Source organism: Euprymna scolopes, chromosome 21, assembly GCF_053919585.1.
Source record: "Euprymna scolopes isolate OS-2025 chromosome 21, ASM5391958v1, whole genome shotgun sequence".
NCBI lineage: Eukaryota > Metazoa > Mollusca > Cephalopoda > Sepiida > Sepiolidae > Euprymna > Euprymna scolopes.
Window position 1 is genome coordinate 46,451,906 of NC_136502.1, and position 12,315 is coordinate 46,464,220.

The following is a 12,315-nucleotide window of genomic DNA, read 5'->3' on the forward strand; positions in this document are numbered from 1 at the left end:
GTATTTTGCATATTTTTGTATTTTTAAGTCATTATCAAAACTTTGAATATTTAAGTGTCAATTCATGGTAATTTTTCTTGTTCTCACCTAACGCTCGACACTATATGTTTTTCCAACCAAATAAACGTATTAAGGCGAGTTAAAAACTGAATAAATTCACCCAAGTTAAAATATGTCAATGTCAATATCATACGTGCAGACAATATAAACGCTTTAAAATTACTTGAAGGTTATCTCCCTTATATTTTTCTTTAGAAACAGTATTTCAGCGTTGATGCTTGTGTAGATTGGTAATTTTTTTTAAACCAATGCATTTCAGGGGAAAACATTATTACATACTTACGTGTCATATCGAAATTAGGCTGAGGGGGGGCTTGTTTTATTTCATATCACACATTTACATATTTTGATATCACAAAGTGTTATTTGAAGTTCTTTGCGCATGAGAAAGGTTTGCTTCAGTTCATTTTATCTCACTGGATCTTGGTTTTTGATCGCAAGGTCAACGCTGCTAGTTTGCTCTACGAAATTGCAGGTGTCATCCATCTAGAATATTTTTCATGCATTTCATTACACATTTTAATCGTCCATTTTTCGAGTTTAGATGGGTCAAATAAATTAAATTTTTACTCAAAATGACTTCTTATAATGTTTAAGATAAGAAACATTTTTAATGCCTACATAGATTTATTTTTTTATATCCCACACAAACCCTAATTTAGTGACATTAGCTCACAATATGTTAAAAAGGGGAATTCTCCTTGACTTGTTGTCTCCCAATTTTTCGTCTGCAAAATTTTAATTACATGATTACAGTGTAGCAAGAATAAAATGAACCATTCATGACACTTATGGAATTAGCTGAAAAATAAACCAGTTATTTTTGGAAGAGGGTGTAGAGGTTTGGTTTAATTTTCAATTTTTGAGCGATTATTGACATAAACTGCTACTTTATTGAGACCAGTGTTGCTAGTTTGTAAGAAGGTCATTATTTGCACACGTCGTTGATTTACTGACATCGTATTAGATGACTTGAAAAGAAAGATCAGTTTTCTTCCTTTTTCATTTCTTCCTTTCAGAATCCGTTTGCTTCTTTTTGGTAACATTGTCTTCAGCTTACACGTTAATTTTTTTATAAAGTGATCCACGATTTAAAAAAATTTTTTTTTATATACAAAACTCATAAGAAATTTTATGAGAAATGTGGGTAGTTTGTGGGAATACAAATTTTTTTATTAGTGATGTTATTTGAAGTGTGCGGTCCGTATTCTGTCTAAGCGTCCATCAGATTCCGAATTCATGGTGGATTCACCAATTGTAATCGGTGAATTCATTATACAAAATAATGAACATTTGGTTCGTGTGTGAAGAATATTAGTTTAAATTGTTTCAACATAAGTGTTTTCTTCTGTGAAATGTTCATGAAGGATTAGTGAGAATAGCACGAGGCTTGAGATTACTGATTTTTGTTTGATGCGTGTGTTGCACGCGGGCTTAAAGTCCATGTGGCTATTTTTGAGAAGAACAGTCCATAAATCATAAACCAGTACGTGTGTGCGCGTTCATATCATAAGAACAATAGTTTGAAATAAGATTGTTTAAAAGGAGATTTAAATCCTCACTCGAGGTAGTAAATTTCCACGTTAGGTATCAAAGGTCATGCCTGTAGCGCGTAAAATCATGACGGGGGTTTTAACGTCTCCCACAGACAAAGTTTTCTCAACACGTGTTGAATCGGAGAAATCGAAGAGGAAACTGATTTGATTTTGGCAGGCAAATCTTTATATACAGGCTTTCTCGAATGTTCCAGCCTTGTTTACTGTATTCATACATGAGGAAGTGTAACATAGTTCCTTTTGTTTTATGCATGTGGTGGTCGCATCACGACGTCCTATTCCTATGCTTTCTTCATACGCATTAGTGTTTCAAAGCGGTGATCACTGCGAAATGTTCCTGCCGGGTATTTATTCCAACTGGGCATCATGGTTGCTACAGAAGCAAGATCGAATTCAGGTTTTTTATGTCGCCTCTTGTCCAAGGGAGGTGAGAAAGGGATATGACATATTGTCAACACGATACTTAAACTCTGGCTGTTCATAAATCGTAAGAAAGATTTGAGCAGGAGTACTTTGACTGAACATCAATCACTCTGCAAGTAAGAATATGCAAATGCAAAAGAAAATAGATTGTAATTATATAATTGCTACAAGTTTAAAATGGTCGCCATTTTTTAAATGAACTAACATAATTCTTGGATTGGAAGAATAAAAAAATTGATAAGAAAAATAGAACAAATTGCAAGTTCACTAATGGCTGACGCCTAGACTGAAAAAAGGAAAAGAAAAAGAATTTTTTTAATGTTTCTTCTTTTAATTGTTTAAAAAATTCTGATCATAATATTAATTTTAATTTTTTTTTTTTTTTTGTTAAAAGTGGAAATTCCTATATTTGCTTTCTTTTTTCTTTTATTTATTCCAAACAAGGCATATTGCCACTAAGGCATAAGAGATGATTGTGATTAGGAACCAAATATAGAGGCTACGTCCTAAGTGGGGAGTTGGGCAAAAAGATGTTTGTTTACATTACATTTAAATTTCTGCATGTTTGTACAATCGGGTTAACAGGAAGCTCAGGGAAAATTCTAAAAGCAAGCGATCTTAGAAAGAAGCTTTTAGAATAAGTTTTCTGGCATCTGAGGACCTCTACACATCGTTTCTCTCTATGCAACACATGCCCTTAATCCTTACTGATTAAGTTACACTTCCATATAACATCACACTGTGTACACATGCCTTGGAGGACATCGTTAACTAATGTTGAGATCATTAATCCAAATTATATATAAAGCTGAACGTCTATGTGTGTGTGTGTCTGGTCACGAATAGGCTCCTATATGGTTGACTAATATAGAAAACTGATTGCATATAATGATAGAAGATGTATCGAGACACAGGAATGGGTATGTTTGATCTGGTATAATGATGATTCATTAAAATTGTGGGGTCTGCGTACATAAAGTATGGAAATAAAAAATTAAAAAAATTAAAAAAAACGTTTACAAGTGTTTTTGATATAGATGTACGTAATAATACTTTGATAAGTATGTTTTAACTTAAATAAGGATGGTATAATAAAATTGTGGGGTCTGCGTTCACGCCTAGCCTCCATAGAATGGAAATAGGCACAAAGTTTAATAAAAACTTTTCATATCTATCTCTGTAAGTATACTTTGATAATTATGTTTCAGTTTGAAGAAATATGGTATAATAAAATTATAGGGTGTTCGTTCATGCCTGACCTCCATAGAATGGAAATATGTCACAAAGTTTAACAAGGTTTTTTAATATAGATCCACAGAATATTGTGATAAGTGTTTCAGTATGAACAGGTATGGTATAATAAATTATGGGATTTATCTATTTTATTTTTACTTTCATCATATTTTGCTTTGGTTTTGATATCCCCAAATTCGAAGCTATCTCTTTACAACCCTTCCTTTTCATAACCTATCATACTTTCATAAATTAGAGTCCATTTTCTGTAGGCTGTTTTTGAACCTAGTCAACGACGGGTACTTTTGCTAGTATATATATATATATACACACACACACACTAGCGGCCAAAAAATCTGGGACAGTTTAGTTTTTTTTTTCAATTTCTCCAGAATATTTGGGGGGATTACAACTAAAATTACACACATTTAGCATATCTGTTATGTTGATACACTGTATTAATTACACTTCATTATAAAGGATAGAAAAAAATATGAGCATTTCAATTTTTTTTTTTTAAATTAAAGTGGCTAAAACCATGGGACAAAGCAAAGAAAATAATTTATTGTGGACTGTGTAGTCAGTTTTTCCACTTTTTTAAGTACGAAAATGAAGAATAAATCGATTACGTCACTTTGTAGTCATTGCAGCCAGTTCTAACATCATTATGACACCTAAAATTGATGTTTCCGTCAAAAAATTAATTATTAAACTTCATGGGGAAAATCATTAAATATGAAAGGTAGCTGATGATTTGAAGCTGTCGAAAATACCATTGGGAGAGTTATAAAGGATTTCAAGAATACTGGGAAAATTCTATCACCAAAGAGAAATGGCAAACCTCAAATAACTTCTCCTAGACAAGATCGATTGATTAAGAAGATGGCACTGAACGATAGGTTTCAGAAAGCTGCCAGCATTTCTCATGAACTACATACCTATCATAACATCAAAGCGTCTCGTAAAACAGTATCAAGACGCCTGAATGAAATTGGTCTGTTTGTGAGATCATCAGCTAAGAAACCATTGATAAACAAGAAGAACAAGAAACTCAGATTAAGCTTTGCTCAAGAGCATGTATTGTGGACAGATGATCAGAGGCGAAATGTATTTTTTTCTGATAAAAGTAAGTTTAATGTATATGGATCTGACCGGAAGAAATTTATAAGGAGGTTTGCTGGCGAAAGATTTAATAAAAACTGCACAAAGAAAATGGTTCAGTTTGGTGAGGGTAGCATAATGGTTGTTTTGAAATGATTTCTTGGGAAGGAACGACTGATCTGGTCCGTCTAAACACAAGAGTTAATGGAACAATATACAAGAACTTGTTGAGAGATCATGTCATCCCAATACTTCGAAATTCTGAGTGTGAAAAACCTATTTTCATGCAGTCCTGGATAAGACCTTAAACTATATCCGATGGTGAGGCCCCACCTTGCAGGCCTTAGGGAGTGTGGAACCACCCTTTAATTGCCATTGCTCCCAGGTCCACTCTGACCCGGAGAGGTAGCACCTGTTAGGGTCCCAACTATGGGTTAAATAGAATACGACTTAAAAAACAAATATACTATATTAAAAAATCTTTCTTCAAAATCACCAGATTCGGCATTAAATAACCTGAAAAGGGTTGATATGCCGTAAAACAAAACAACCAACCAACTATTTTCATGCAGGATAAAGCCCCCTGCCACAAGGCTAAGCATGTAATGGAATTTTTGAATGAGCAAAATGTGGATGTTTTGGATTGGCCTCCTCAACGTCCGGACCTAAACGCCATTGAAAATCTATGATCTACTTTGGGGAACCATGTGAGTGCAAGAAACTCTATCAATACTAAAGATTTGTGGCTAAAACTTAAAGAAGAATGGGCGAAAGTTTCACGTGATGAATGTCGCCATCTCATTCAATTTTGCAGTAGAAGCTGCGGTTATAGAAAATAAAGGCTTGTTCACTAGATATTAAATGTGTGTCCACCAATTTTGGTATTTCAATGTTTTTATGTTTCAATGTTATTATTTTTAAATTTATTTTCTTTCTCTCACGGTTTTGGCTACTTTAATTTAAAAAAAAAAATTGAAATTCTCATAACTTTTTTCTATCCTTTATAATGAAGTGTAATTAATACAGTATATCAACATAACAGATATGCTAAATGTGTGTAAGTTTAGTTATAATCCCCCGAATGTTCTGGAGAAATTGAAAAAAACTAAACTGTCCTAGATTTTTGTCCGCTAGTATATATATATATATATATATATATATATATGTGTGTGTATAAAATATTAATATAGCTTCATAGCAAAAATCTAACAGCCAGCCATGGTTTTCTCCAGAATGTGCTGCTGCTATTGCGCACAGAAATCACTTTTTCCACTGCTTCCAACGTAATAGATGTATGGAAACTAAAGCCGCTTTTAGGACTGCCAGCAACCATTGTAAGAAAGTAATAAAGAACGCAAGAGAGTTGTATGCTCAGTCCGTCAAGTCCAAAGTAGCTGAGCAGCGGCTTGGTTCCCACCAGTTTTGGCAAATTGCAAACAGAATCCTGAACAGAAGCGTGTGCTCTATCCCAACTATCATCAATGGACCTGAGTTAATCTCGTCAGCATCAGACAAAGCCAAACTCTTTGCCAAGAACTTTGCAGCCAATTCTACCCTTTGCAACCAAGGCCGCCAACCCCCAATATTTCCTCCTGTATCAGAAAATACACTATGTGATATACAAATATCTGTATGTGATGTTGCGAAGCTAATCAAAAACCTTGATTCCAGTAAAGCAACCGGCCCTGACGGTATTCCAATTATAGTACTCAAAAAAATTCAACCAGAACTAGCACCTATACTTACAAAACTGTTTAAACGTTGCTTAAGGAAAATTGCTTCCCATCACCCTGGAAAATCTCATCAGTATGCCCTGTATTTAAGAATTCAGGTGATCGCTCATCCCCCTCTCAGTACAGGCCAATAAGTCTCCTGTGCGTCATGAGTAAGTTGCTGGAATCTGTGTTAAATAGAGAAGTAATCAACCATCTCAGCAAAAATAACCTTCTTAGTGACACACAATATGGTTTCCGTTCTGCTAGATCTACAGCAGATGTGCTTACAGTTACATCTCATAGTATTAGCGAATCTCTCGACGGAGGCAACCTTCCTAGGGAAATTGCTCTTGACATATCAAAGGTCTTTGATAGGGTATGGCATAAAGGTTTACTTCACAAGATCTCCAGCTATGGTATAGCTGGAAATGTCTTATCAATTATTAAATCATTTCTCTCTGATAGGTTCATAAGAGTAGTAGTTGATGGGCAAAAATCAGAAGCTCACAGTATAAATGCTGGAGTCCCTCAGGGGTCCATCCTGGGCCCAACTCTTTTCCTGATCTACATTAATGATGTTCCAAATCACATCCTTACATCATTCGTAGACATTTTTGCTGACGACACTACCATCTATGGTAGCACATCTAAGACCGTAAACGACCAAGTTCTCTCCGATTCTCTCTCCTCTGATCTTGATCACGTTGTACAATGGGGAAAGGAGTGGCTGGTTACTTTTAATGCATCTAAAACCAAGCTTCTATCTTTACATCATCAACGTTCTGATCCCCATTTGGCATCAATTAAAATGAATGGCTCTCGTCTTGGGGAGGCCTCAAGTTTTGACAGGCTTCTGGGCTTAACCTTTACTCCTGATCTTAAATGGAATACGTACATCAAATCTGTTGCCAAGGCCGCTGGAAAAATGGTCGGATCCTTCTATAGATCCAGTAGATATCTCACTGCTGATGTAATTCTCTATCTATATAAGAGCCAGATACGTCCAAGGATGGAATACTGTTGCCACATATGGGCAGGAGCTGCTAGAAAAGACTTGTCCTGCCTTGATAGGGTTCAAAATACACTTCGTGGCCTGGTGGGAGATGTCCTTTTCTCTTCGCTGCAACCTCTATCTCACAGAAGAGATGTTGCGAGTTTGTCTCTGCATTATCGTTATTTTCATAGAAAGTGTTCGACTGAGCTTCAATCTTTGGTCCCCCCTCGCCAAACTTTCACAAGAAACACTAGACTAGCTGAAAACATTATCAATAAATTTCCACACTGTTTATCTGCGCCTAAACCTAAACATAGATTCCATGATCAAAGCTTCTTTCTTAGAACTGCACGCCTGTGGAATTGTCTTCCGTTTTCCTGCTTTCCAGCCGTCTATAATATGGTTGTCTTCAAGTCCAACATAAACAAGTTTCTGATGAGCCGTTCCACTTAATTTAACAAATTTACCGAATTTCCATTACTATTGATTACTATATTGCCATTTTGACTACTCTACATCCTTATCCTTGAGTGGCCGATCGGCCTTGATAAGTGGTGACGCCTATGTAAAAAAAAAATATATAATAAATTACTTATTAATAATATAATATGAATTAAAGAAGATCAGAACAACATCGATATCATTAGTTTCAAATCCAAACAAAATGGAACTATAATTGGTCTCCTATACTAGACTCTCTTCAACCCCTGTTTTGGTACCGATGTTGTTCTGAGCTTCTGTAATAATACATATATAAATAAACATTATTCTCTTATTTTTTATTTTCTTAATAATTGAATACTCTGCTGGGAGTTCTCTGTAATCAAGCTCATATATATATATATATATATATATATATATATATATATATATATATATATATATATATATATATTCATATAAGTTTTATGCCTGTAGACCAAAAACTGATAGATTGGTAGGCAAAATGTTTCAAACAAAAATATATACACATACATAAATATATATATAAAAAGAGTTTTGTGTTTTACACAAATATTATGCAAGTATAAATAATGTAGAATATCTGCATGAATATAATTACACATAATAGTTAACTAAAGATGATCATCCCATAAGAACACCGAAAAAACTAATAGGGAATTAATTAAAATGACTGTTTAAAAGAATATGTAAATTAGCTAGATCTTTTGCAGATGAATGCAATCCAACGATCCATGGATAAAAAAAAAATTGTATTTTCTTTTCAAATAAATAGAAAAAGAGCTTTTAATATGAATGTCAATAAACAAAAAAAAAAAAAAAAAAAAAAAAAGAAATTTATACTACGGATACTATAATTATTCTTATTTGTTTATAAACATTACAGAATTTCAACACTCTTTTTGCGAAAGCACAAGTGTTAATACATGCTCCTAACACTCGAAAGAAGCGCAATGAGAATTACTGGCTGCTCTTGTTACATTCTGTAACAAAAAAGATACAATTTTTTCAAATGTCTCGAACCATCCACACTTTTGCATTGCATGTCCTTTTCTCACACTTGACCAAATACAGCTGACTTCAATAGTTGATCAAGATTTACGCCAATCAACATCCCAAACACTTTTGACTGCAACAAATTGTGACCTAGGCACATCAGCTGTAAAAAAAAAATGGTTCAGTTAGAGGGGGGATTAGAAGGCAACCCACCCTGACTGTATAGTTGGTCATCAAACTGCCAAGATGAGAAGAAAACAACAGCAAATCAAATGGCCATTTTCAGAGCAACTCTCAAACTATTAAGATTGAAACTCAATTTTTCACACCTTGGCTGTCTGATTCTGATTCCATCTCTCCTTTCCAGTTCCTGCTCCAACTTCTGTAGCCCCAGCTTAGTTCTGTCTCCTGCAGCTCCAATTCACTCTTACAGTTCCAGCTCCAGCTAACTCCTGCAACTTCCAGCTGCTCTGACTCCAGTGCCTTTCAGCAGTTCCTGCCCATAGCCTCTGGTTCCTTGTACCAATGCTTGTTTATGCCTAGCTGTCGGTTTCAGTACCCAGCAGCATCCGGCACCTTGTTCCAGTTCTCATCAACATCTGACTCTTTGTTTCAGGAATGTGGATGCTTGGCTTCAGGATCCAGCCTTTACTTGCAACCTTTGTTCCTGTCAGTCAAGCCTTTGGCCACATGCACATGGACTGGACCTACCTGAGGTCAACTTCCATGTCATCATTTCATACTGTCCAGGATCTAGCTTCCTCACTTCCATTCCTGCAAACTCTTTTCCTGTCAGTCCAGCTCTTGGCCACGTTCACCTGGTCTAGACCTACTTGAGACATCTCATCACACCTCAGGGACATCTACATCAATCTCCATGTGACATTACTTCATGCTGTCCAGAATTCAGTTTCCACATCTCCAAGCTTTCCAGTTAACCAGTATCCCACATTCTTGTCCACCAAAGTACATTTCCTGTTCTCCAACTTGCATTCAGAAGCTTCATCGATTGATTTGCTCCAGTTTCCTGTACATTTTCCTTATGCATCTATCACAAAATAAATGCAACATTTCTTTTATAATTGTTCATTTGCATTTGTCCTCTTCCTTTTGCCAATTGCCATATATTTCTTGTCTACTTATTTAGTCGTACAGCCGATCGGCATTAAACCGATTCAGCCCCCTGCAACTATATATATAGTTGCAAAGGGCCGATTCAGTTGAGTGTCAATTGGTTGTTGCAGAGGGCTGATTTGGTTGTGTGCCAATTGACTGTACCACTAAGTAAGTAGACACAGGCAATATCTTTTATTTGATCCAGTTTTTTGAGTTCATGTTGTGCCTCATTGTGAATAAGAAATTGCCATATTTGCATTTTCGAGTCTCATGAATTGTCATGGGGTTACAAAATTTAAATTGATAAATTTATTATGAAAGTCGATAAAGAACATTATGGTGGATTTTGTGCTCAAGTATATATATATATATATATATATATATATATATATATATATATATATATATATATATATATATATAAGGCTCTAATCTTTGCTAAAAGAAATTCTGACTTAACTCATTTGGAAATTAAATTAATTCTCCTAGCCAGAAAATCCCTTATACAATTTAACAATAAGTTTTGGACTAGTAAAGAACCCCCAATAATTTTGACATCTTAATGGGTGCTTCTGACTCTGCTAAGGTTACAGATTTAGTGGGACTCTTCTTACTGAAAGAACTTAAATACCACTTTAAGCATATCCAAGGAGGCCTTTATAGAGACGATGCTCGATTTACAACAACAGCCAGGCTAAGAGAGTACAATAATACAATTAAAAAATTATAGAACTTTTTTAATAATTTTGGCCTTTCTATAATTATTGAACCAAATAAAAAAACTTCAGATTTTCTAGACATTACACTTAATTTTAATACTGAAACTTACAGCCCCTATCATAAACCCAATCTTACGCTTTTATATGTCGATAAATCTTCTAACCACCCCAATTCAATTATAAAATCTATAGTACCATCCGTCTCTAGAAGAATTTCTACGCTCTCAGCCGATAAAAAAATCTTTAATCAAAATGCTACTTTCTTCAATAATGCCTTAAGAAATTCAGGATACAATGAAAAGATTCAATATAACCATTATGCTCCACCTGTATGCCGTCTTAAATCTGTAATCACACACAATATGACTCGCAAGAAACCAGTTCAAATAACAAGATCTGCTGCTATCAATAGCAATGGTCCACTCCACAAATATAATCCGAACCAACATGCTAATCGTAATACTTCTAACCCACCCTGTCGCACTTGGAGAAAGAAAAATATTTGGTTTAATCCTCCATTTAGCGTAAATGTTAAAATCAATATACCTAAAGAATTCTTCAAAATTGTAGAAAACTCTTTCAAATACCCACACAGATATAGTTCAATTTTTAATAAAAACTCAATAAGAATTTCTTACTCTACTATGCCTAATTTAGCACAAAGAATCTTAGCATCTAATAACAAAAAAATTAAATCAGTCCAAAAAATCCCTTTCCCAATCCAACTAAAAAGCAACTGCAATTGTATTAACAAACATCTTTGTCCACTCAATAATGATTGCATCCATAAAGATGTAATATATTCATGCACAATTACAGAGCTCCCACGCAATTCTCCCATAATAGACAATAACATTTTGCCACCAAATTATCCTTCCTCCGACCCTCCCTCTGATATAATTATTAATCCAACAAACGAATCAACCAGCCCCTCTATTTTCAATCATACAACCAGCTATAATAATAATAATATTTTTCATAGCAGCCATCCTAACACTGACAACACTAATTATACCCTCCAAACCAATCCTGCTACAATCATTGTCCTACCCTCTGTTCATCAAAATGAACAAACTTTAAATTCTCTTCCCAGTATAAATCAACAAATCAATATTAATTCTCGACCCCGAGCTATTAATAAAACATATACATATATTGGTGCTACTTCAACTTTAATAAAGAAAAGAATTTCAAACCACACTTCTTCTTTCAATAACCAAAATTGAAATAATAACCAGGGAACTTCTCTAACTACACTGGTTAAAAAGCTTAATTCTGCCAATACCCACTTTTCAATTAAATGGACCATCCTAAAAAAAGTTAAGTCTTATACTCCAGGATCTAAGTCTTGTCACCTCTTATACTCCAGGATCTAAGTCTTGTACATCTGAAGCTATAACTATTATCACCTCCCCTCAAAGTAGTAATATAATAAACTCTAAAAACGAACTGATCTCCTATTGCAAACATATGTCCAAATTTAAATATGGTAAATTTGAAATTGCATAGCTATTAAGTTAACCCTTCAAATATATATCTTTTCCCATATTTTTTTTATTTTTTTATCTTACCTTCTAAGCTTTTTATATTTTTAATTTTATTTGTTTTTCTTTATTTCTTTGGCCGGTTTCCCATCTGCTGTCTCCGTTTTATGGTATAAGTATACCTATTAATTAAATATATACATCAGCCTACTCATTTTTATTCTATGTATTTGTTTAGTTATATTTTACTATATGCATTTACATACACATTTATTTGCCTTATTCCGGAGTTTGTAGATACCGGCCATTCCCTCCCCTTAAATTGTATGTAAGTATGTATGTATGTATGTATGTATGTATGTGTGTATGTTTTTGTTTAAGTTGTATATGTTTTAGGATATGTGTATATATTTATGCATGCGTGTGTGTGTGTTTGTATATATATGTATATATATG